The sequence below is a fragment of the Leuresthes tenuis genome, unplaced genomic scaffold, assembly GCF_036924035.1.
Source record: "Leuresthes tenuis unplaced genomic scaffold, fLeuTen1.0.hap1 SCAF_21, whole genome shotgun sequence".
Classification (NCBI taxonomy): Eukaryota; Metazoa; Chordata; class Actinopteri; order Atheriniformes; family Atherinopsidae; genus Leuresthes; species Leuresthes tenuis.
Genome location: NW_027325375.1, coordinates 6,841,049 through 6,863,796, shown reverse-complemented (window position 1 = coordinate 6,863,796; position 22,748 = coordinate 6,841,049). Strand labels below are relative to the sequence as shown.

The 22,748-nt window shown below is 43.4% G+C and overlaps 9 non-coding genes across 9 annotated transcripts; all 9 read right to left on the bottom strand.

The window, feature by feature from the left end:
* Positions 1-238: 238 nt before the first annotated feature.
* On the bottom strand, positions 239-310 carry trnah-gug (transfer RNA histidin (anticodon GUG)). The gene has a single exon. It is a non-coding gene; the product is annotated as a tRNA-His (tRNA).
* Positions 311-2,023: 1,713 nt separating this feature from the next.
* On the bottom strand, positions 2,024-2,096 carry trnar-acg (transfer RNA arginine (anticodon ACG)). Its single transcript has one exon. It is a non-coding gene; the product is annotated as a tRNA-Arg (tRNA).
* Positions 2,097-2,210: 114 nt separating this feature from the next.
* Positions 2,211-2,299, bottom strand: trnay-gua (transfer RNA tyrosine (anticodon GUA)). Its single transcript is given in 2 exon segments — positions 2,211-2,246; positions 2,263-2,299. It is a non-coding gene; the product is annotated as a tRNA-Tyr (tRNA).
* Positions 2,300-2,710: 411 nt separating this feature from the next.
* trnah-gug (transfer RNA histidin (anticodon GUG)) lies at positions 2,711-2,782 on the bottom strand. Its single transcript has one exon. It is a non-coding gene; the product is annotated as a tRNA-His (tRNA).
* Positions 2,783-3,887: 1,105 nt separating this feature from the next.
* Positions 3,888-3,960, bottom strand: trnar-acg (transfer RNA arginine (anticodon ACG)). The gene has a single exon. It is a non-coding gene; the product is annotated as a tRNA-Arg (tRNA).
* Positions 3,961-4,074: 114 nt separating this feature from the next.
* Positions 4,075-4,163, bottom strand: trnay-gua (transfer RNA tyrosine (anticodon GUA)). The gene is given in 2 exon segments: positions 4,075-4,110; positions 4,127-4,163. It is a non-coding gene; the product is annotated as a tRNA-Tyr (tRNA).
* A 17,102-nt stretch (positions 4,164-21,265) lies between these two features.
* Positions 21,266-21,337, bottom strand: trnah-gug (transfer RNA histidin (anticodon GUG)). Its single transcript has one exon. It is a non-coding gene; the product is annotated as a tRNA-His (tRNA).
* A 1,100-nt stretch (positions 21,338-22,437) lies between these two features.
* On the bottom strand, positions 22,438-22,510 carry trnar-acg (transfer RNA arginine (anticodon ACG)). The gene has a single exon. It is a non-coding gene; the product is annotated as a tRNA-Arg (tRNA).
* A 114-nt stretch (positions 22,511-22,624) lies between these two features.
* Positions 22,625-22,713, bottom strand: trnay-gua (transfer RNA tyrosine (anticodon GUA)). The gene is given in 2 exon segments: positions 22,625-22,660; positions 22,677-22,713. It is a non-coding gene; the product is annotated as a tRNA-Tyr (tRNA).
* Between the last annotated feature and the right edge of the window lie 35 nt (positions 22,714-22,748).

Genomic DNA, 22,748 nt, shown 5'->3' with positions numbered 1-22,748 from the left:
GTTTCGGATGCGTTTCAGATAAAACCAGCATCAGTTTCTAACATGCATTTAGTCGTTACAAAACATATCTGACATCTATATGGGTAAGTCTCCACTTGGTCCAACACAGATGTTGATACTTTCAGGCGTTTGATGTGGGACAGATGCCTTTAGACAGAAATTCCCAAAAAGATGGAGACGTTCAAGCTCAAAGTGGCAACTTTTTTCAGCAATGCAAAAATACATTTCTACCTAGGTTTGCCGTGACCCGGATTCGAACCGGGGTTGCTGCGACCACAACGCAGAGTACTAACCACTATACGATCACGGCAGGTTTTCATTTGTGTGTGGTTAGCTTTATTTTATCTTATTTGTCTATTTTATTTTATTTAGTACTTTCCCCCTTGATCCATAACTGTTGCACAGCAGTTTCCTTCGGGATTAAACTTCAAACTGCATTTCTACCTAGGTTTGCCATGACCCGAATTCTAACCGGGGTTCCTGCGACCACAACGCAGAGTACTAACCACTATACGATCACGGCAGGTTGCTGCTTTCTGCGGTTAGCTTTATTTGATCTTATTTGTCTATTTCATTTTATTTAGTACTTTCCTCCTTGTTCCATAACTGTTGCACAGCAGTTTCCTTCGGGATTAAACTACAAACTGCATTTCTACCTAGGTTTGCCATGACCCAAATTCTAACCAGGGTTCCTGCGACCACAACGCAGAGTACTAACCACTATACGATCACGGCAGGTTGCTGCTTTCCGCGGTTAGCTTTATTTTATCTTATTTTTCTATTTTATTTTATTTAGTACTTTCCCCCTTGTTCCATAACTGTTGCACAGCAGTTTCCTTCAGGATTAAACTACAAACTGCATTTCTACCTAGGTTTGCCATGACCCAAATTCTAACCAGGGTTCCTGCGACCACAACGCAGAGTACTAACCACTATACGATCACGGCAGGTTGCTGCTTTCCGCGGTTAGCTTTATTTTATCTTATTTTTCTATTTTATTTTATTTAGTACTTTCCCCCTTGTTCCATAACTGTTACTACAAACTGCAATTCTACCTCGGTTTGCCATGACCCGAATTCTAACCAGGGTTGCTGCGACCACAACGCAGAATACTAACCACTATATGATCACGGCAGGTTGCTGCTTTCTGTTGTGTGTGGTTAGCTTTATTTTATTTTATTGTTTTGTTTTGTTTTGTTTTGTACTTTCCCCCTTGTTCCATAACTGTTGCACAGCAGTTTCCTTCGGGATTAAACTACAAACTGTATTTCTACCTAGGTTTGCCATGACCCAAATTCTAACCAGGGTTCCTGCGACCACAACGCAGAGTACTAACCACTATACGATCACGGCAGGTATCTGCTTTCCGCGGTTAGCTTTATTTTATCTTATTTTTCTATTTTATTTTATTTAGTACTTTCCCCCTTGTTCCATAACTGTTACTATAAACTGCAATTCTACCTCGGTTTGCCATGACCCGAATTCTAACAGGGGTTGCTGCGACCACAACGCAGAATACTAACCACTATATGATCACGGCAGGTTGCTGCTTTCTGTTGTGTGTGGTTAGCTTTATTTTATTGTTTTGTTTTGTTTTGTTTTGTTTTGTTTTGTTTTGTTTTGTTTTGTTTTGTTTTGTTTTGTTTTTTACTTTCCCCCTTGTTCCATAACTGTTGCACAGCAGTTTCCTTCGGGATAAATACAGCCTCTTGAATCTTGAATTTTGCATCTTTTCCCCAATTATGTGATTGAAAACACCTTCAAATCCCAAGGATAGTATATCTAGCTCTGCTGCATGTGGCTTCGATGTATGTTTTTTTTGTGTTTGGAGCAAAATCATTGACAGGAAAGACAAAGCGGAAGAGGAACTTTCCTTTTGGTGCTGCAAGATAAGACGGTGTGTGGCATCTTTGGGGCATAAGTGTGCTGGGATACTCAGGGAGTAGAGAGAAGAAGTTTTAAAGGTTACCTGTTCTGCAGCAGTGGGAGAGCTGAGAAACATCAGAAGCTGAAGCTTGCATGCTGAGCTAGCTAGGAGTTGAACCTAGAATCTTCTGATCCGTACTCAGACGCGTTATCCATTGCGCCACTAGCCCTTAACGAAAGCAAAAGGAGTGTGGCAGAGTTTCCCCAAAAAGGGCCCTTCCAACAGCTTTTAAAGGTTTACAGGAGTAGGCCTTCAGAGTCTCTGTACACATAAGCTCGACCCCTCCTTCGAGCTGGAATTGAACCAGCGACCTAAGGATAACTGGTGTTGGGCACCTACAGTCCTCCACTCTACCAACTGAGCTATCGAAGGGAGGGAAGGCAGAGGTTCTTGTCATCAGCTGTAGGAATGCAAGTAATGAGGCTTTAGCTAAGTGTCCTGGGACACCTGCAGTTCTGTGCTGTACCAAATGAGTTATGGAAAGGAGCCAGGGGCTTGGCCTGTTTATCAGTTAAATAAATGCAAAAAGTGATGAGAAACCATCAGTTTCGGATGCGTTTCAGATAAAACCAGCATCAGTTTCTAACATGCATTTAGTCGTTACAAAACATATCTGACATCTATATGGGTAAGTCTCCACTTGGTCCAACACAGATGTTGATACTTTCAGGCGTTTGATGTGGGACAGATGCCTTTAGACAGAAATTCCCAAAAAGATGGAGACGTTCAAGCTCAAAGTGGCAACTTTTTTCAGCAATGCAAAAATACAATTCTACCTAGGTTTGCCGTGACCCGGATTCGAACCGGGGTTGCTGCGACCACAACGCAGAGTACTAACCACTATACGATCACGGCAGGTTTTCATTTGTGTGTGGTTAGCTTTATTTTATCTTATTTGTCTATTTTATTTTATTTAGTACTTTCCCCCTTGATCCATAACTGTTGCACAGCAGTTTCCTTCGGGATTAAACTTCAAACTGCATTTCTACCTAGGTTTGCCATGACCCGAATTCTAACCGGGGTTCCTGCGACCACAACGCAGAGTACTAACCACTATACGATCACGGCAGGTTGCTGCTTTCTGCGGTTAGCTTTATTTGATCTTATTTGTCTATTTCATTTTATTTAGTACTTTCCTCCTTGTTCCATAACTGTTGCACAGCAGTTTCCTTCGGGATTAAACTACAAACTGCATTTCTACCTAGGTTTGCCATGACCCAAATTCTAACCAGGGTTCCTGCGACCACAACGCAGAGTACTAACCACTATACGATCACGGCAGGTATCTGCTTTCCGCGGTTAGCTTTATTTTATCTTATTTTTCTATTTTATTTTATTTAGTACTTTCCCCCTTGTTCCATAACTGTTACTATAAACTGCAATTCTACCTCGGTTTGCCATGACCCGAATTCTAACAGGGGTTGCTGCGACCACAACGCAGAATACTAACCACTATATGATCACGGCAGGTTGCTGCTTTCTGTTGTGTGTGGTTAGCTTTATTTTATTGTTTTGTTTTGTTTTGTTTTGTTTTGTTTTGTTTTGTTTTGTTTTGTTTTGTTTTGTTTTGTTTTGTTTTGTTTTGTACTTTCCCCCTTGTTCCATAACTGTTGCACAGCAGTTTCCTTCGGGATAAATACAGCCTCTTGAATCTTGAATTTTGCATCTTTTCCCCAATTATGTGATTGAAAACACCTTCAAATCCCAAGGATAGTATATCTAGCTCTGCTGCATGTGGCTTCGATGTATGTTTTTTTTGTGTTTGGAGCAAAATCATTGACAGGAAAGACAAAGCGGAAGAGGAACTTTCCTTTTGGTGCTGCAAGATAAGACGGTGTGTGGCATCTTTGGGGCATAAGTGTGCTGGGATACTCAGGGAGTAGAGAGAAGAAGTTTTAAAGGTTTCCTGTTCTGCAGCAGTGGGAGAGCTGAGAAACATCAGAAGCTGAAGCTTGCATGCCGAGCTAGCTAGGAGTTGAACCTAGAATCTTCTGATCCGTACTCAGACGCGTTATCCATTGCGCCACTAGCCCTTCATGAAAGCAAAAGGAGTGTGGCAGAGTTTCCCCAAAAAGGGCCCTTCCAACAGCTTTTAAAGGTTTACAGGAGTAGGCCTTCAGAGTCTCTGTACACATAAGCTCGACCCCTCCTTCGAGCCGGAATTGAACCAGCGACCTAAGGATAACTGGTGTTGGGCACCTACAGTCCTCCGCTCTACCAAATGAGCTATCGAAGGGAGCGTTGGCAGATGTTCTTGTCATCAGCTGTAGGAATGCAAGTAATGAGGCTTTAGCTAAGTGTCCTGGGACACCTGCAGTTCTGTGCTGTACCAAATGAGTTATGGAAAGGAGCCAGGGGCTTGGCCTGTTTATCAGTTAAATAAATGCAAAAAGTGATGAGAAACCATCAGTTTCGGATGCGTTTCAGATAAAACCAGCATCAGTTTCTAACATGCATTTAGTCGTTACAAAACATATCTGGCATCTATATGAGAGATATAAAAGGACACCTTTATTCAAACTCATTTTGACAGGTGACCTGTGACCTCTTATCGATCAATCAAATTAATATGACAGGTGACCTTTGTTTGACATCCGTTTGCTGACATCTGGGGATATGACTTTTGACCTCTTATCGATCGATCAAGCTATTTTGACGTGTGACCTCTGTTTGACATAGATTAGCCATCTGTTGAAGAGATCTAAGGAAGGAAGGGGGAGTTTATGGCTAGGGTTAAGAATGATTACAGCTAAAGTCAGGAGGTTGTGAGAAATATATTAGTTGAATGTTTAAATAAGAGAAAGGGTTAGGGTTAATAGAAAAGGTTAAGTTGTAGAAGTGGTCAGCATTTTAACAGCTTCAAAGACCGGTCCCTGTAAGGTAAAGATGGGAAAATAATTAGATGTGTGGGGTGGGGTATTGTTCGACCCCCAGGTTTGAGGGCCAATGGGTGGACAGGGGAGGTGTTTCGAGTAAAGGATAAAAACCCTGAGACAGTCAGTGTGTAGAGAACGACTTTGGGGTGAAAGATAGCTGATTCAAGATGCCGAGGACAAGAAGCAGAGTGAGTGTAGAGGATAAATCTACGCAGGCCCCGGAGAGGACGTGTGCTCTGCGGTCTCTCATTTGTGAGACTCCGGTAACGATAATTGAAGATCAGCCCTTGGTACCTAATGCTCCCAAGAAAAGGATGGTGTTTCTGTGCAGAACGCAGCAACCGCCGCCCGTGTCTCTACGGGAAGAATGGTCACTGGAGCCTTATGGACTGCGGGGAAGATGGGGCTATGTGTTCATGTATGAAACAGGTGACCTCTGTCTGTATCAGCTTGACGAGGGTGGTGAGAAGCCGGGACCTCTGACCACTGTGGGTATGCTAACTTCCAACGACTGGGGAGTGTTGAAACTAGCGATACCGCGTCATAGAGAAGGAGGCATGGGCTCGGCTGAGGAGGTGTTAACAGTGAAAGAAGAACCCGAAGAAATCCCGGCAACGTCTGCAGCCAAACGGCCGAGACTGGAGAGTCCGAGACTGAGGAATCCTCTGGATGATGCTGAGCTGGCCAAAACAAGGATGGTTTTCACTGCTGTGTGGCAATCGAAAACAGGCGTTACAGGCCGTTGGTTCTTCCGTGCAAGCCACCGGAAATCTAATGAGAATGAAGACGGGGATCTTTTTGTTCTTGAGTGCTATAACTCTGACTGTGGTGTGTTTAGGACGCTGTTAGCAATACCTCATGCAGCCTGGGTGGAGAAGATGAATGATATAGCGGATCGAGTTTCCACGCTGTTCCGCAGTTGCCAGAACTGGGGTGAGATTCTAGCAGTCAAGAAAACCCTGGCTGTGTAGACCTCCCTCCGCTGAGAACCCTCCTCCTCAACCTCAATAACCACACCCCCTTCAGGTTTATAAGGACACACTCCAGCACAGGTCATACACCGATCAACACGAGGAACAGGATGAGAACTAGCGTCCAGAAGACATTGTGCGAGGAGATCGCTGACCGCGATCTGGAGAATGCTTCTCCGTCGCTATTGGTGCATACAGGGAGTCCTTCTTCAACATCCACATCACCGCAGTTTGGATCACCAGACAGCGACAGATACTACCTGGAGCCGTATCACCCTCCTTCACCAGCGACTTCGTCTGAGTCTTTCTTCTCCTCCAACTCCTCCTCTTCTCTCGAGATCGAGTTCTCAAATTCGGCGCCTGATGACCGCTGCTTAACGCTCTACCCGATAGGATCCACCGTGGCCGTAACAACGGAGGAAGCTAAATCTAACGAAATGGAGGACTCTCAGCTTCCACCAGGCCAGGGGTCCCCTGCACACACTCAGGATGCCGGAGGAGAGGGTGAGGACGAGTTTGATGGATGGGTCCCCTCAGGTTTCATCAAAGTTGTGAAAACTGCAGTGATACACCTCTTGAACGAGACCATCAAAAAATTTATGATTGAATCATGCTACGGATGTAGTGTCGATCACCCTAGTTTACGCCAACATCAGTGCAAGGATGTCCTCGAGGACGACTTTTTTCATGACCATTACTACACTCTGATGCGGAGACTTTATAATCAACGATTCGTTGCTTCCATTCAACATCTTCTAACTGCGCGTAACATTTGTGAAGATGATGCCAGAGTCAGGGCTGTGGCAGAAGCTTACTTGTACGAACTAACTCTGGTGAAACAAATCAACACTTCTATACACGATATGTACGAGCAGTTGATTGGAGATGATGTAAAGAAATTGCAGCAGCTTCAAACCATGACAAAGTTCTGGGAGGGTTAAAAGAGGGGTGTTACATTCCTTCTTTCCATCAGCCGGATGTGTTTAGACTAATATTGTATTCGTGTGATGTTTTTATAACATTTAACTTTTCTTAAATCCTATATTACTAGCATTCCTGCTTTTTGTGATCATTTGTATGTGTGTGTGTGTGTGTGTATTATTACACATTAGAGAAAAAATAAAAGGTTGAAATATACTTGCGTTTTGTGTTTTCTGTCATTACAAGCCAGAGTTTGTATAAGGTGAGATGGCTGAAACGAGGTTAATGAAAAAGGTTTTCTACGATCCTATCCACCCTGGTAGTTTTGGGGGAGTAGAGAGGTTGCGTAAAGCTGTACAGGACGAAACGGGTAAGAAAGTCGCGTGCGAAAAAGTGCAAGACTTCTTATCAGAGCAAGATGCATATACTCTACATAAACCTGCAAGAATACATTTTCCGAGAAACAGAGTTTTTGTCACCAGCCCCTTAAAACAATTCCAAGCAGATCTCTGCGACATGCAGGCCTTGGCTGAGTACAATGACGGGTATAATTATCTATTAACCGTCATTGACGTGTTTTCAAAAAAGGCTTACGTTCGCACTATGAAGAGAAAAACAGCCGCAGAGGTCGTAAAGGCTTTTGAATCTGTTTTTAGAGAAAGCGAGACCCCTAAAAAACTTCAAACTGATGCCGGGAAAGAATTTTTTAACAAAAAATTTAAGGCATTATTAGAGAACCACAGAGTTGTGCATTTTGCTACTCCGAGCGAGGTAAAGGCATCTGTGATTGAGAGGTTTAACCGCACGTTAAAAACCAGGATGTGGAGATATTTTACTGCTAATAACACACGTCGATACGTCGACGTCCTGCAGGATCTCGTGGAAAGTTACAACCACAGTTACCACACGAGCATCAAAATGAAGCCTGTAGAAGTGACTCTAGAAAACACCTTTAAAGTTTTTCAGAACCTGTACGGCTCTGCACGCGATCGATGCTGCAAGGACTCAAGGATAAAGTTTAAAAAAGGAGATCTTGTAAGAATATCTAAACTGCGAGGTGTGTTTGACAAGAAATATGAACAAAGTTTTACAGACGAAGTGTTTACAGTGAGCGAGCAGCTTGCACGATCTCCCCCTGTGTACAAACTCAAAGATTTTGATGGAGAAGCTATTGAAGGTTCATTTTACGCGGAGGAGATTCAAAAAGTTAAACTGAATAAAGACAAGATGTATCAAGTGGAGAAGATATTAAAACGACGCAACATCAGGGGTGTAAAACAGGTTTTTGTCCGTTGGAAAAACTGGCCTGAGAAATTCAACAGCTGGGTCAGAGCCAGTGACCTTCACGAGGTATAAAGGGGGCCATCGCTACTCCTAGCCCGCTACATTACACCATGAACCGAACGGTGGAGGATGAGGGGTTTTATATCACCCTGCCCTCCAACGCTAGTCTCAACGTCTTTAAGAATAATACCAGTTCCAGTTTCCGCGTGGATTTAGCCCAGCATATCGATTTGGAAGGTTCGTGGCAGGTTGCCTTGACGGAGATTTCTTATCCGTACACATGGCATAACGCCCCCAAGGACCAGGCTTTTTTTGAATGGAGGAAAGCGGGGCTGGAACATTTCTACCGCCACAATATAGGATGGGGACATTTCAAGGATTTGAATCAGCTCAAAGCTGAGATTGAGGGTCACCTTAGAAAAATAGGTTCTGATATTTATTTAGTCGTGAACACGGTGGAAAATAGACTCGTGTATCAGGCAGGTGGCCAGTACCACCTGCGTTTTTATCCACCACTGAGCTACATGCTAGGTGTGGAGCCTGGCAAATGGATCGTGTTTGATAAAAGGAGTGCCCCTTACCCGATGGATTTAAAAGCAGGTTTCTACCAGCTTTACTGTTACAGCGATGTGGTTGCTCCTCAGATAGTCGGCGATGCTTATGCCCCGCTCTTGCGAACAGCTAGAGTAGAGGGTAAGTTTGGCGATATAATTACGCATACTTTTAACCCGGTCAACTATCTACCTGTAGCAAAGAGGCATATTGAAAACATCCACATAGAGATTAAAACGGATCAAAACACTCCGGTAAATTTTACTTATGGGAAAACCGTTGTGAGACTACACTTCCGACCCGTGATATCACAACGCGTAATGAAATGATGGTCATTCACTCTAATATCACAGAGAGAGTAAGAGGTAATATATATATATATATAAAAACGGGTTGATCACAGACTCATTAGTCACTATCAAACAAACGTTCAGTCAGAGGTCACCTCAGTGTCTGTGTCTGTGTCAGGAGGAGGACGACAAAACAAAGCAACATGGTTCAGATAAACATGAGGGATGATCCTCACCGCTTCGTAAACTATTACCAGAACCAGGTCGGAGGTACCCTGCCTGGTTTTTATGGAGCACCTGTAATGTACGGTCGTGGAATAGGTTCTATATTTTCAAAATTATTTCGCTTCGTAGCTCCCCTTGTTAAAAAAGGTTTTGCTATAGCTAAGCCTCATCTGAAAACAGCAGCTACAAACATTGCCTCAGATGTCATAGGCAAAACCATGAGAAGGATCTCTGGTCCTGCAGAGACGGGAGGACAAGAAGGATCGGGTATCATGGTTCTGTCACGAAGACCAAGAAAGCGGCCGCCGGGTGAACGTATGAGGAGGTCACAAATAGTGAGACCGCTCAAAAGAAAGAAGTCAGTTGGAAGGATCAAGCCTAAAGGGAGGAAGTCTGCACGGAGCAGGGATATATTCCACTGAATCATAAATAGAGAGAGAAAGAGAGTGAAACATGGCTCTTTTGCATCACAAATCCCCTGAGTGCACCCTGGCAGAACTGGACTTATTTTCAGTCCCTATGACCCAGCTTTCTATCGAGGATAAGATCTACACGGAAATTATGCCTCTATCCGCTATTACTGAGAATGGTCCGATTGAGTTTTTTATACCGGGAGATGGTGAAAAGTATCTGGATCTCAACGATACCTTGTTACATCTACGCGTGAAGATCACCAATGCAGACGGCACAAACTTGGCGAACGACGCACCTGTGGGTCTCATCAATTATCCTCTCAATACACTATTCAGTCAATGCGATGTTACTCTGGGTGATAGATTAATTTCACAGTCTAGTGCCACCCACCCATATAGAGCTATGATCGAGACTCTGCTAAACTTTTCTGAAGACACGTTAAAGAGTCAGTTCAGCGCTGGTCTTTATTGTAAAGACACAGCCGGCGCCATAGACTCTATAGTAACCAATAACGGGCCAAACAGAGGGCTAAACCAGAGGGCTCTCTGTACAGCTAATTCCAGAGAAGTACACCTATTGGGCCCCCTCCATGGGGATATCTTTTTCTGCGAAAGGCTCCTGCTGAACTCTGTGGATATGAGAGTTAAACTAACCAGAGCCAGTGAGGCCTTCTATCTCATGGGAACCAGAGACTCGACTTACCGATTAATGATATTAGGAGCCTCTCTTTTTATCAAAAAAGTTTCCGTCTCCCCCGCTGTTCGTTTAGGCCACACATCGGCCTTAATGAGAGGAAACGCTCTCTACCCACTGTCACGAGTGAATGTAAAAACATACTCCATCCCTGAAAATTCGAGGATATGCAATCAGGAGAATCTCTTTTTGGGAGCGATGCCTAAATATATTGTTTTAGGTATGGTGCACCACGAGGCATTCACGGGAAGAAGGGACTTGTCACCCTTCAACTTTAAACATATGGATATAGAGTATCTAGCTCTTTGTCAGGATGGTAAACAAGTTCCCGCCAAGGCGTTCCAGCCTCAGTTCAACCAAGGCATTTCAGTCCGGGAATTTTACAATTTGTTCACAGCGACAGGTCGTCATTTAAAAGATCTCCCTCTGAGTATCACACGTGAAGAATTTAACAACGGTTACTCGCTGTTTATCTTTAATCTCAATCCTGGTGAGGATAGCGACGCCTTGTCACCTGTTTCTAATGGGAATTTAAGACTGGAGGCGAGGTTTAGAGTTCCGCTACCTCACACCACAACCCTCATTGTCTACGCATGTTACGATTCCATTTTGGAGATCAACTCAAGAAGACAGGTGCTGGTGGACTATTATTAAAAGAGTAAGCATGAATAACCACCAACTGGAGAGCCTGTTGCACCATCTACTGGGTGACCTATTTTGTGGCGTGTGGGCTAGTGACCAACTCCCCTTGCTCACACAAACGTTTACAAAGCCGGCTTACTTCATTGTGAACACACATCCTTCTCACATGCCTGGGGAGCATTGGCTAGCTCTGACTCTGGAGGAGAACGGTCAAGCCACCTTTTTCGACTCTTACGGGCTACCGCCAGATTTTTCTCACTACCCCTCAGACATTGTGTCATTTCTGAAAGACCGATCCCTGAAGATAACGTACCATAATCGCCAACTTCAGAACACCTTGTCCACCGTGTGCGGTCAGCAGTGCGTTTATTACCTCTGCCACCGGGCGTGCGGAATGTCTCTGCAGCAAGTATTATCCTCCTACAGTGACGATGTTCTTAAAAATGATGTGATGGTATCTAACTTTGTGAAAAAATATCAGAGATGCATCAGAAAGCACAGTGCTACCTCATTTCATCACGGAGCCTGTTCTTTACAGATGTTCAAAGAGTGCTATAAATTGTGAATGCATGAAAGTGATGACTCTGTAGACTCTGAAAATTGGAATCAATAAAAATTTTTTATTGAGAACAAATGACGGTATCATTTTATTCATTTCTTACAGAAATTTATGGTGAAAAGGTAACCCAGCGCGGAGGTTTTATCTTTTTATGCAGACTATGTTCATCTACAGCCTCGTCTCGCTCACCATGTCCAGATCTTAAAAAATGTGGGGAGAGGGTTATCTTCTTCTTCGGTTTTACAGATGGTATTTTCTCTATTCCGCTCGACTCTGTTTTGAGACGACAATATTGTTCACGGGCTTGCGGATTATTCACAGAGGATAAAGGTATGTTCAGTTCATTCAGAACATTGAGAAAACTTGTCCAGCCTGCTGGTTGCATGGTTTGGGCTTTTCTTTTAAAAGGGAGCAGAAGGTTTTTAAGTAAATCAACCAAATGTGATCCTCTCACAACCTGCCCCTGATAAACAAATTCTCCTCTGGTGGTCCAGCCATTTCTCTCAGATAATTTCCTCAAGATGTATTCACCATTTCTGCGATCGCGCTTTGGAAGGATTTTTAATACCTCACTCGCCGTTGCATCCAATTCTAGCTGATCGGGCTCGTGAACACGATCCGTCTCACGGGAATCTGATTCAGGTATTGGATCATTAAGATTGTTTCGCTGAAGAGTCACAGTCATCCGCGGCTCCTCCATCTGACCTTGCTTGATTAGGGTGAGGTATCTTTGCAGCAGGGCGTCGTATTTCTTAATTTTTTCATAAGAGGTCATTCCTGACTCGTCGAGTATCGCTCTCATTTTACTATCCAAATCATCCTCCGCCGTCTGTCTGATAGAAGTCTCTGACTGACTCAAGTGTTTGAACTGATGAGGTGAGATGAGAAACATCTTTTGTGCTGTCCTGAGCGACATCTTATCTTCTAACGATTCCGGCCACTAGATCCCCAATTACGGGTGCAAGAGCCGTTAGGATGGGGAGAATAAACCCTCCTCCTTGACTTTTGAGAGCCAGCTGCTTACGTTTTAAACCGGTTCTCTTATCAGCCAGCAGTCTGATAACTTTCTTTTGCTTTTTCAAACTCCGATACTGGGGAGGGGATAGCTTAATGTTACCCTTTAAAATATTCAGAGCAATCTCACACAAAGCTTTAAGAAAGTCGGGTGAACAATGGCCGAGAATGTCCTTACGTTTCTGAGGTGTGGCGTGGTACAGAGCTCGGAGTAACGGAGCATTCCTTTTTATACGGGCTGACATGATAAATTACTATGCTTTCGGAACATAGACAACTGGCCACTGACTAGGAAGTAAACCCGTTCTCAGTCTGTATTGTTCTGGGCATGAGTGGGTCAGGTCGACGATTAAATACCCGTGCGGCTCTCTGGTGGCGTCCTCAAAGCTCTCCAGAAAAATAGCTTTCTCTGAGGGGAAGATTTGACGGGCTAGTATATTCACCTGCAATCTATCTCTGGGATTCTTAAACAGCACCAGGTAGTTACTGTTCAGGCTGATGGTGCGACTGTATTTCCCTTGATGAAATACATTTTGAGTCAACATCATGACACTCATATTTCTGTGATGTCTGTACTGAGTGAAAATTTTTACCACTTCAGGATGGTCTGAAGCCTGAAAAATGACATCGTCCAGAATAACCAAGTGCTTACGATCAGGAGGGAACAGATTTTCATCTTCAAAAGAATGAGGCAATCCTTCCACAAATTTGATGTTTTTATTCAACCGCTGCAGTTCAGCATACAGTGGTTGGAAAGAGGTATAAATCCAAACAATATTATCCGGTACAACATCCATCACGTGGTTACACTTTTTTAAAACACTTTTAACAAAAAATGATTTTCCACATCCGCTGGGCCCCACAATCAGACATGAAAAAGGAGTCTTTAGTCTGGGGTCAAAATCAATCTCCTTCATATCAGAAAATTGCGGCATTTTTATTTATTTATTTTTTCCCTCTCTTAACCACCTTAATACCTTAATAACCGAAAGGCAGAGTTGTACCGTCAGGAAAAAGGCGTCTCTTGTCATACACCACCCGGAACTTTTTCTGGAATGTCACATTTTTTAACAGAAACCCCTTTTTATCTCTTCTGATGGTACGCTGAGGGGTCTCGATCACCATTTCTCTGGAGTCAGCCAAGTATCCCTCCACTAACTCTTTGACGCTGTCAAAGTTGACCTTCTCGCTGCATTCATGCGTCTGAGTGATGCCTTTAACGCGCATCGATACTTTTTTCTGATTTCTGGTCTGGTAGGCGTAACTCTTGGGTCCTGCTGCAACAAATTCCTGAATTGTGTCACCTCCCAGCTCGTCGGTCAAATCCCCCAGATAGTTTCCCAGTTTCAGTGGAGTCTCACCTTTTTTCACCACATAGATCAGACTGTCTGTGTCTATGTAGAGAATTTTGTCCTGCATTACTTCCAGACAGCTGTACAGTTTTAAACGTGCATATGCGGTGGTAAATGCTGCAATGAATACATTGTTTACCTTGTTGGGTGGAGCGATGCACCGTTTGTTGTAAGTCCACTGCAACATGCACATGTCAGGGTTTAGAAAGTGGAAGTAGGCTATCTTGTATTTACCCGAGAACATGAAATTAAAAAATTCATTCGGGTCTGTGACGATGGTGGTCTGATGGAGGTCGCTTCTCTGCGCAAATTTCCCCCAGAAACTGTTCAGACACAGTTTAGCCACCTGTCTTTTAGCAGGGTTCACCTCTATTTTGCTGGTATCCAACTGAATACCTTGATGGAGTTTGTAATCACTGACGTACCTCTGCTTACTCTCCTCATCAACTGCGTCTGCGGGATATCCTGAAGCCTCTTGTTTACCCTTAAGAAATGTGTGTATGTAGTCTACAAAGATTGAGCTACTGGTCCTCTCAAAGTGCCACACCTCAGTGATTTTAGCAAGACGATAACCAAGCTTTAACGCCTTGCTAAACTCCACACTCACCCACACACCTGTTAGTGCTCTCTCCTCATCGCTGTGGCTGCACGCACCTGCCTGGTTATTCATTTCAGCACAGGTGCGACAGAGAGTGAATACAAGTTTTCCGTGAGATGACTTGTAAGGTAAAACTGGGAAAAACAGCCCACGCGGAGGATAAACAACAGCTCTTATGAAACCAAAGTAGCTGTCAGGGTCATCAAAATCTCTGCAGATGATTCTGGGATGGCCGAGAGGGTAAGGAAAGCTGCAATTTACATAGGGGTAAAGAGATGTAAAGTCAGCGTAGTGCACAGTTTCATCTACCCCCGCACTGTACCTCAACCTGAGTGCGCAGGTCCGACCACCGTACAGTGCCTGTCTCGGAGAGAGAGGTTCAGGGGCGTTAAAGCTCTTGAGAAATTCAATCACCTCCGGATGGGACTTTTTCATCTCAGTCCACTCGTGCTCCCACATGATATGCAGACGAAGACCGTACACTGACTGAAGTTCTCTCTCTCTCTCATGGGTCTCTGCATAGAACTTTTCAAACGGCTCCTTCCTCAGCGGACATGTGTCTTGAGGCTGATAGCAGATGGGGCAGCCGTGAAAGAAACAGCCGTAAAACTCAAAAGCTACCCTCACACCGTCAATTTCCGCATACCCATCTACGTGATAAGGACCGATTCCTTTTTCCCCTGTGTTTAACGCATGGCTAATCTCAATCCCTCTGCTAAACGCTAACCACTCCAGCCACTGGATGGATGCGTTTGAGAAGGTCTTACTCTGCTGACTGTAATCAACGGGTGAAGGTATGGCCAGGGTTTTAGGCTGCAGAAAGTTGGCGGTAAAAACCTTCATACAGGCCGACGCGATCGTGATGCATTTCAGGGGGTCCACGCGCGTCTCGTTAAAGAATTGCTCGCGGAATTTGACACACCCCTTGAACAGTATATCTACATCATTTTTGCAGTAAAGCATGCTCTGTTCACGAAAGTTAAAGGTGCCTTTACAAACTCCATCGTACCATCTGTAGAACTCTCCCTGCTCACTGGGGCTCATGAGTTCTACAGAGTAGTAACTCGGTGAAGGAAAAGGCCCCACATATTTCAAATTCTGCTCTGAAGAGAATCTGTGGGGAAAGAAACCTTTGGTATGATCACTGAAACCTAACGCTTTCGGCATCATACTCAGTTTCATAGCCAGGAAGGACAGACTATCGATGAATCTCAAACCATAATCACAGTCTGTAAAACAGAGAATTTTACTCCCCTGTGTGATGAGAGAGGGCTTCATACCTAGTTGCACCATGACGTTAAGGATTAGATAACTATCATAACCTCGTCCGTTGTGAGCAATAAACGTGTATCCACGGTAGCGTGGTCTCCTGAAACGGAGGAGGAATTTCTTGACACAATCCAACCCGTAGGCAGACCACTCCACACCTTTCAGCGTTTTTGCACAGACCAGAAAGGGGACATGCACATCGTTCTGACCGACTAAGGATTCAAAATCATAAAAGATCAGTTTTTCGTCAAGCCGTTCGTCGGTGCTGGTAGGCTGAATGTAACACTGATGTCCACCGAGAGTTGGTGTAGAACCGAGGGTCAGTTTCTCACCACAGATTTTACATTTTAAACCTTCACACACGTGGGGGGTTTTTACCTTAGTCATCGCAACGCGATAAAATCTCTTACACGTCGGACACCTTTTAATCAGATCACAATGACTCACTTGCATTCTGGCTTGGGGTCTCTCACGAGGTTCTTTGTGTCTGTTGAAGCACGACGAGTTACGACAGCTTCTGTTGCAATCGCCACAAAATACAGGACTGAGCTCTTGATTTGTACATGACGAGTCGCAACACACAGGACAGTAACCAGGACAGTAGTGTGAGTGTGGCTCATTGTAACTGGTGTAGCAGTGCTCGCAAATGTACTTCGACCCTAAAAATCCTTTGAGGTTTTTTATTCCATAGTAATGGTTTTGGAGTAATAACAGAAAGAGAGGGCTTGATCGATCTCTGAAATCAGTCTCAAATTTACACAGAGCTCGATCACCCTTGGTTCTGTGAAACACCACAATTTTTCTGTTTAGGATTTTTTCGAATTTTCCAACATCACCGAAAGACACAGGCGTCTGATCAGTCAGCCCTGCCTGACGCTGCCACTCTCTCGCCTGGGCCGAAGCCTGACTATCGGTAAATTTAGAACCGGAGACGTGCGCGAGACTGATGGCGAAACAGAGCTGATTGTCACAGTTATCTGTAATGTACAAGTGACGTTTTTTCTTATGGATTAATTCGCATTCTAAGGTTTTTGAAGCCTTCCGTTTGGCGCCCCCTGTAGGGTTTCTTACTACCTGGAGGACTAACTCCATGTTAGTATCAGAGGCAATCTCTGCGTTCGATTGAGTTAACTCATCTAAAAAGTCCAGAAAGGCTTTCAGGATTACATCAGACTCATTTGTGACAGAAACGGTAATATGTTGAGAAATACTCTCACCTACTAATTCTAGCTGGACGACATCATTACATCTGGCGTGTGATCGCGCTGTTTCTGCCACTTCAATAAGATTGCTCATAACAGCTGAAGTGAACTCAGCGATGTTGGGCATTCTATCAGGGCACGGACGCGGTATTGTGACGGGACGTCTTATTTCAAGACAATTATAGCGTTCCCGCTCAATCGGTTGAGGTGTAGCTCTCCGACTCGTTTCAGGGACGGCTACGTTCTCCTGATTCACCCCCCTACCATGCTGCAGAGTTTGTTCTGCCGCAGCTGGAGAAGGTAAAGAATTCAGATTTGATGAGGCTGTGTCTGATGCTGAAGATTGAGAAGCACTAATCGCTGAGGCTGTCTCTAGTGATGTGACACAAGGAGCTGGATTTGATGACTCATTTTGTAAACTCGGGCCGGGTGGCGGAGGCCCGTTTAAATTCAGGACTGACGATTCTAATTCAGGGACGGCTACGTTCTCCTGATTCACCCCCCTACCATGCTGCAGAGTTTGCTCTGCTGCAGCTGGAGAAGGTAAAGAATTCAGATTTGATGAGGCTGTGTCTGATGCTGAAGATTGAGAAGCACTAATCGCTGAGGCTGTCTCTAGTGATGTGACACAAGGAGCTGGTTTTGATGACTCATTTTGTAAACTCGGGCCGGGTGGCGGAGGCCCGTTTAAATTCAGGACTGACGATTCTAATTCATGTAACACATCAATTTGACCATTTTCATCTTCTTCAATATTCATAGGAGATGATTGATAATCGATATTAAGGAGCGCATACTCCAGTGGTGTAAAGTAATCCCACACATGAACCGGTATGGGTATGTTTTCCAAATTTCCCACAGCCTCGGATATTACAGCCGGCACAGCTCTGCCTGCTTGATTATCCATCTTTACACAGAATTGAGAATGGCTAAGAGGGGTTAAGATATCTACTTATATATATATACACACATTTACTTTACTTCGAAATCACGGCCAAGTCACGGTTAATTCTCTGTATAAGAATCTCGCTACTTCTCATGAATGCCCGAGCTCTTGATCTTTCACGTCGGATGGTAGCGTTTCTTTTCCTCCACAGACGAGGGTCGGGCCGGCTTGGAGGATTTATCCGTTCTATTGACAGATCGGCCTCTGTGGTTGAAGGAGAAATAACCATAAAAGTATTTTGAATATACCTGGTTCAGTGATTGTGAATTTAAAAAAAATAAAAAATAAAAAAAATAAAAAAAAATTAAGAATTAAAAATTTAAATTAAAGTTTAAAAAAAAAAAATAAATAAATTTAAATTAAAAATTAAAAATTTAAATTAAAATAAATGAAAAAAATTAAAGAAATTATATATAAATTTTTTTTTAAAAAATTAATAATAATAATTTAAAATAATAATAATAATAATAATAACAATAATAATAATAATAATAATAATAATAATAATAATAATAATAATAATAATAATAATAATAGGCTGTACCTTTCATTAGCCCTTCGACAAGCGACAGTCTGTTGCGCACTCTATTGCACCGCCGATTCTTCACCACGGACCTCACGGGAGCTATAACATCAGATTCTGTCAAATTGAAACACAGTTTAATAGCGTAAAATAGATAAATAAATAAATTTAAAAAAAAAAAAACCTTGCTTAAGTATACACTATGTGAAATTTGCATAGATGTTACCATGTAATGCTCCCGTTGAATGCAGCACGGATAAGTGGACAGAGCAGTAATAATATATCAACTGGCTTGTTTTACAGGCACCAGACATGAGTTCTACTGGAAAAAAAAAGGCTGCGCTCTTTTAACCCCTCTCACCCTTCACCCTCTCCCTATGCGTCACATCCGTGTTGATGACGTATGACGCTTACGCGCTCACGTGAGAAAACAAAAACAATGAGTGATGAGTTTTTTTTAAAAACTTACCCCGCTGATCAGGCTGTTTAGCGAGGGGTCCCTCCCCCCCGCGAGCAACGCTTGGCGCCTCTAATAGCTGCGCCGTTATGCAGCCTAGTAAACCGACAGCCCCTTCAGCCCCTGCAGCTGTGTCGGTATGGTAGCCGCTCACAGGCGACTCGGGTCGTTGGGTTTCTCGTGGGCTGTAAGGTACACTCGGAGGTGTGTGTAGAACAGATGTTTCCTGCCGTCCGTCCTCTGTACTAACACTCGGACACTCAGTTGAAAACTGGTTGTGTTGTACAGGGAGCAGTCTTCGTCGTAGCCGGGATTTATTCAGGGAAAGTCCGTTTCCCCCTCCCGGCGCGTTTAAAGTCAATTCACCTTCGAACACGGCTGGGTTCTTCTTTTTTCGGCCTTGCTCCACACTGTTTAGTAAATCTGTGAACAATTACATCTGTTGTTATTTCATTGAAACATTTCACTTGTTAAAGGTTATTAAAGTTAAAGTAACATTACCATAATCGGCTTGCGTCAATATGAAGTCATCCAAATCCTCTGCGTCCAACTCTGGAAATTAACACTCTGTCATGGTGTGGTAATATAATTATACACGCATTCATATGTTTAACATCAGATCTTTTTTACTTACCGTTGAATACTCCTAAGAGTGCCAAAGAACCGCCGGTTGGCTGTGTATGGACGTCAGCTCTTGTTTTCCGTCCTAAAAAAGTTGTTTGTTGTTGGTTTTTTTTTTTTTGGTTTTTTTGTTGGTTTTTTTTTTTTTAAAGTTTTAAGGAGACTTTTTGCGTACCTGTGTCCATGGTTCCTATCCTGTCGGTTGAGCCCCTGACGTAAATGCCTGAACCATTTTATATAGTCTTACCCCCCTCCATAGAAATAAGGGAGTGTTTTAAAAATTTCTTGAAGTGCTAATTTCAACCCATTTGCTCTTCACACTTAGTTTATATCCACCCTACGGTTAGTAACAGATTGATTCTGTTTACTTGTGAAGTAAGACGTTGTCTCATTCCCACACAGCATGGTGCATCCTAGTGAACATCATATGTGTTCATTTGTTTACTTGCGAACTAAGACAACGACACATACTGTTTACCACACTGTACTTTGCATTCTTATTGACCCGGGCCATTTGCCCCCTACAGCCCAGTGCCGCAGCATGATGCATTCTTACGACCCCCTGCAGTTGGCTCTCATAGTGTGAGCTGATCAGTCAGAGCGAGAACTAGATGTAAACTTTATGGGCAACCTGTTCTATTAGTGAATTCTCTGTAGATTAGCCCATGATACCATATACAACATGTATGCAAACTAAGAGGGAAACCTTTTTCATGTAATTTAAACCTACCTCTATTTGCTATAAACAACCCATCCTCCGTTCAGTGTCACAGTATGGTGCAGCCAGAGACAACCAGATGTCTGTTAACACCCCCCACCCCCACCCCACCCAAATCCATGCAGTGCTAGCAACACCTGGTAAAAGGAGGACTTTCCAGCACCCTGAGCCTTGCTCGTACGAGACTTAAAATGTTATCTCATTCCCACACAGCATGGTACATCCTTGTGAACATCATATATGTTCATTTGTTTACTTACGAACTAAGACAAGGACACATACTGTTTACCACACTGTACTTTGCATTCTTATTGACCCGGGCCATTTGCCCCCTACAGCCCAGTGCCGCAGCATGATGCATTCTTACGACCCCCTGCAGTTGGCTCTCATAGTGTGAGCTGATCAGTCAGAGCGAGAACTAGATGTAAACTTTATGGGCAACCTGTTCTATTAGTGAATTCTCTGTAGATTAGCCCATGATACCATATACAACATGTATGCAAACTAAGAGGGAAACCTTTTTCATGTAATTTAAACCTACCTCTATTTGCTATAAACAACCCATCCTCCGTTCAGTGTCACAGTATGGTGCAGCCAGAGACAACCAGATGTCTGTTAACAGACCCCACCCCACACATCTAATTATTTTCCCATCTTTACCTTACAGGGACCGGTCTTTGAAGCTGTTAAAATGCTGACCACTTCTACAACTTAACCTTTTCTATTAACCCTAACCCTTTCTCTTATTTAAACATTCAACTAATATATTTCTCACAACCTCCTGACTTTAGCTGTAATCATTCTTAACCCTAGCCATAAACTCCCCCTTCCTTCCTTAGATCTCTTCAACAGATGGCTAATCTATGTCAAACAAAGGTCACACGTCAAAATAGCTTGATCGATCGATAAGAGGTCAAAAGTCATATCCCCAGATGTCAGCAAACGGATGTCAAACAAAGGTCACCTGTCATATTAATTTGATTGATCGATAAGAGGTCAGAGGTCACCTGTCAAAATGAGTTTGATCGAAGGTGTCCTTTTATTTCTCTTATATGGGTAAGTCTCCACTTGGTCCAACACAGATGTTGATACTTTCAGGCGTTTGATGTGGGACAGATGCCTTTAGACAGAAATTCCCAAAAAGATGGAGACGTTCAAGCTCAAAGTGGCAACTTTTTTCAGCAATGCAAAAATACATTTCTACCTAGGTTTGCCGTGACCCGGATTCGAACCGGGGTTGCTGCGACCACAACGCAGAGTACTAACCACTATACGATCACGGCAGGTTTTCAGTTGTGTGTGGTTAGCTTTATTTTATCTTATTTGTCTATTTTATTTTATTTAGTACTTTCCCCCTTGATCCATAACTGTTGCACAGCAGTTTCCTTCGGGATTAAACTTCAAACTGCATTTCTACCTAGGTTTGCCATGACCCGAATTCTAACCGGGGTTCCTGCGACCACAACGCAGAGTACTAACCACTATACGATCACGGCAGGTTGCTGCTTTCTGCGGTTAGCTTTATTTGATCTTATTTGTCTATTTCATTTTATTTAGTACTTTCCTCCTTGTTCCATAACTGTTGCACAGCAGTTTCCTTCGGGATTAAACTACAAACTGCATTTCTACCTAGGTTTGCCATGACCCAAATTCTAACCAGGGTTCCTGCGACCACAACGCAGAGTACTAACCACTATACGATCACGGCAGGTATCTGCTTTCCGCGGTTAGCTTTATTTTATCTTATTTTTCTATTTTATTTTATTTAGTACTTTCCCCCTTGTTCCATAACTGTTACTATAAACTGCAATTCTACCTCGGTTTGCCATGACCCGAATTCTAACAGGGGTTGCTGCGACCACAACGCAGAATACTAACCACTATATGATCACGGCAGGTTGCTGCTTTCTGTTGTGTGTGGTTAGCTTTATTTTATTGTTTTGTTTTGTTTTGTTTTGTTTTGTTTTGTTTTGTTTTGTTTTGTTTTGTTTTGTTTTGTTTTGTTTTGTACTTTCCCCCTTGTTCCATAACTGTTGCACAGCAGTTTCCTTCGGGATAAATACAGCCTCTTGAATCTTGAATTTTGCATCTTTTCCCCAATTATGTGATTGAAAACACCTTCAAATCCCAAGGATAGTATATCTAGCTCTGCTGCATGTGGCTTCGATGTATGTTTTTTTTGTGTTTGGAGCAAAATCATTGACAGGAAAGACAAAGCGGAAGAGGAACTTTCCTTTTGGTGCTGCAAGATAAGACGGTGTGTGGCATCTTTGGGGCATAAGTGTGCTGGGATACTCAGGGAGTAGAGAGAAGAAGTTTTAAAGGTTTCCTGTTCTGCAGCAGTGGGAGAGCTGAGAAACATCAGAAGCTGAAGCTTGCATGCCGAGCTAGCTAGGAGTTGAACCTAGAATCTTCTGATCCGTACTCAGACGCGTTATCCATTGCGCCACTAGCCCTTCATGAAAGCAAAAGGAGTGTGGCAGAGTTTCCCCAAAAAGGGCCCTTCCAACAGCTTTTAAAGGTTTACAGGAGTAGGCCTTCAGAGTCTCTGTACACATAAGCTCGACCCATCCTTCGAGCCGGAATTGAACCAGCGACCTAAGGATAACTGGTGTTGGGCACCTACAGTCCTCCGCTCTACCAACTGAGCTATCGAAGGGAGCGTCGGCAGAGGTTCTTGTCATCAGCTGTAGG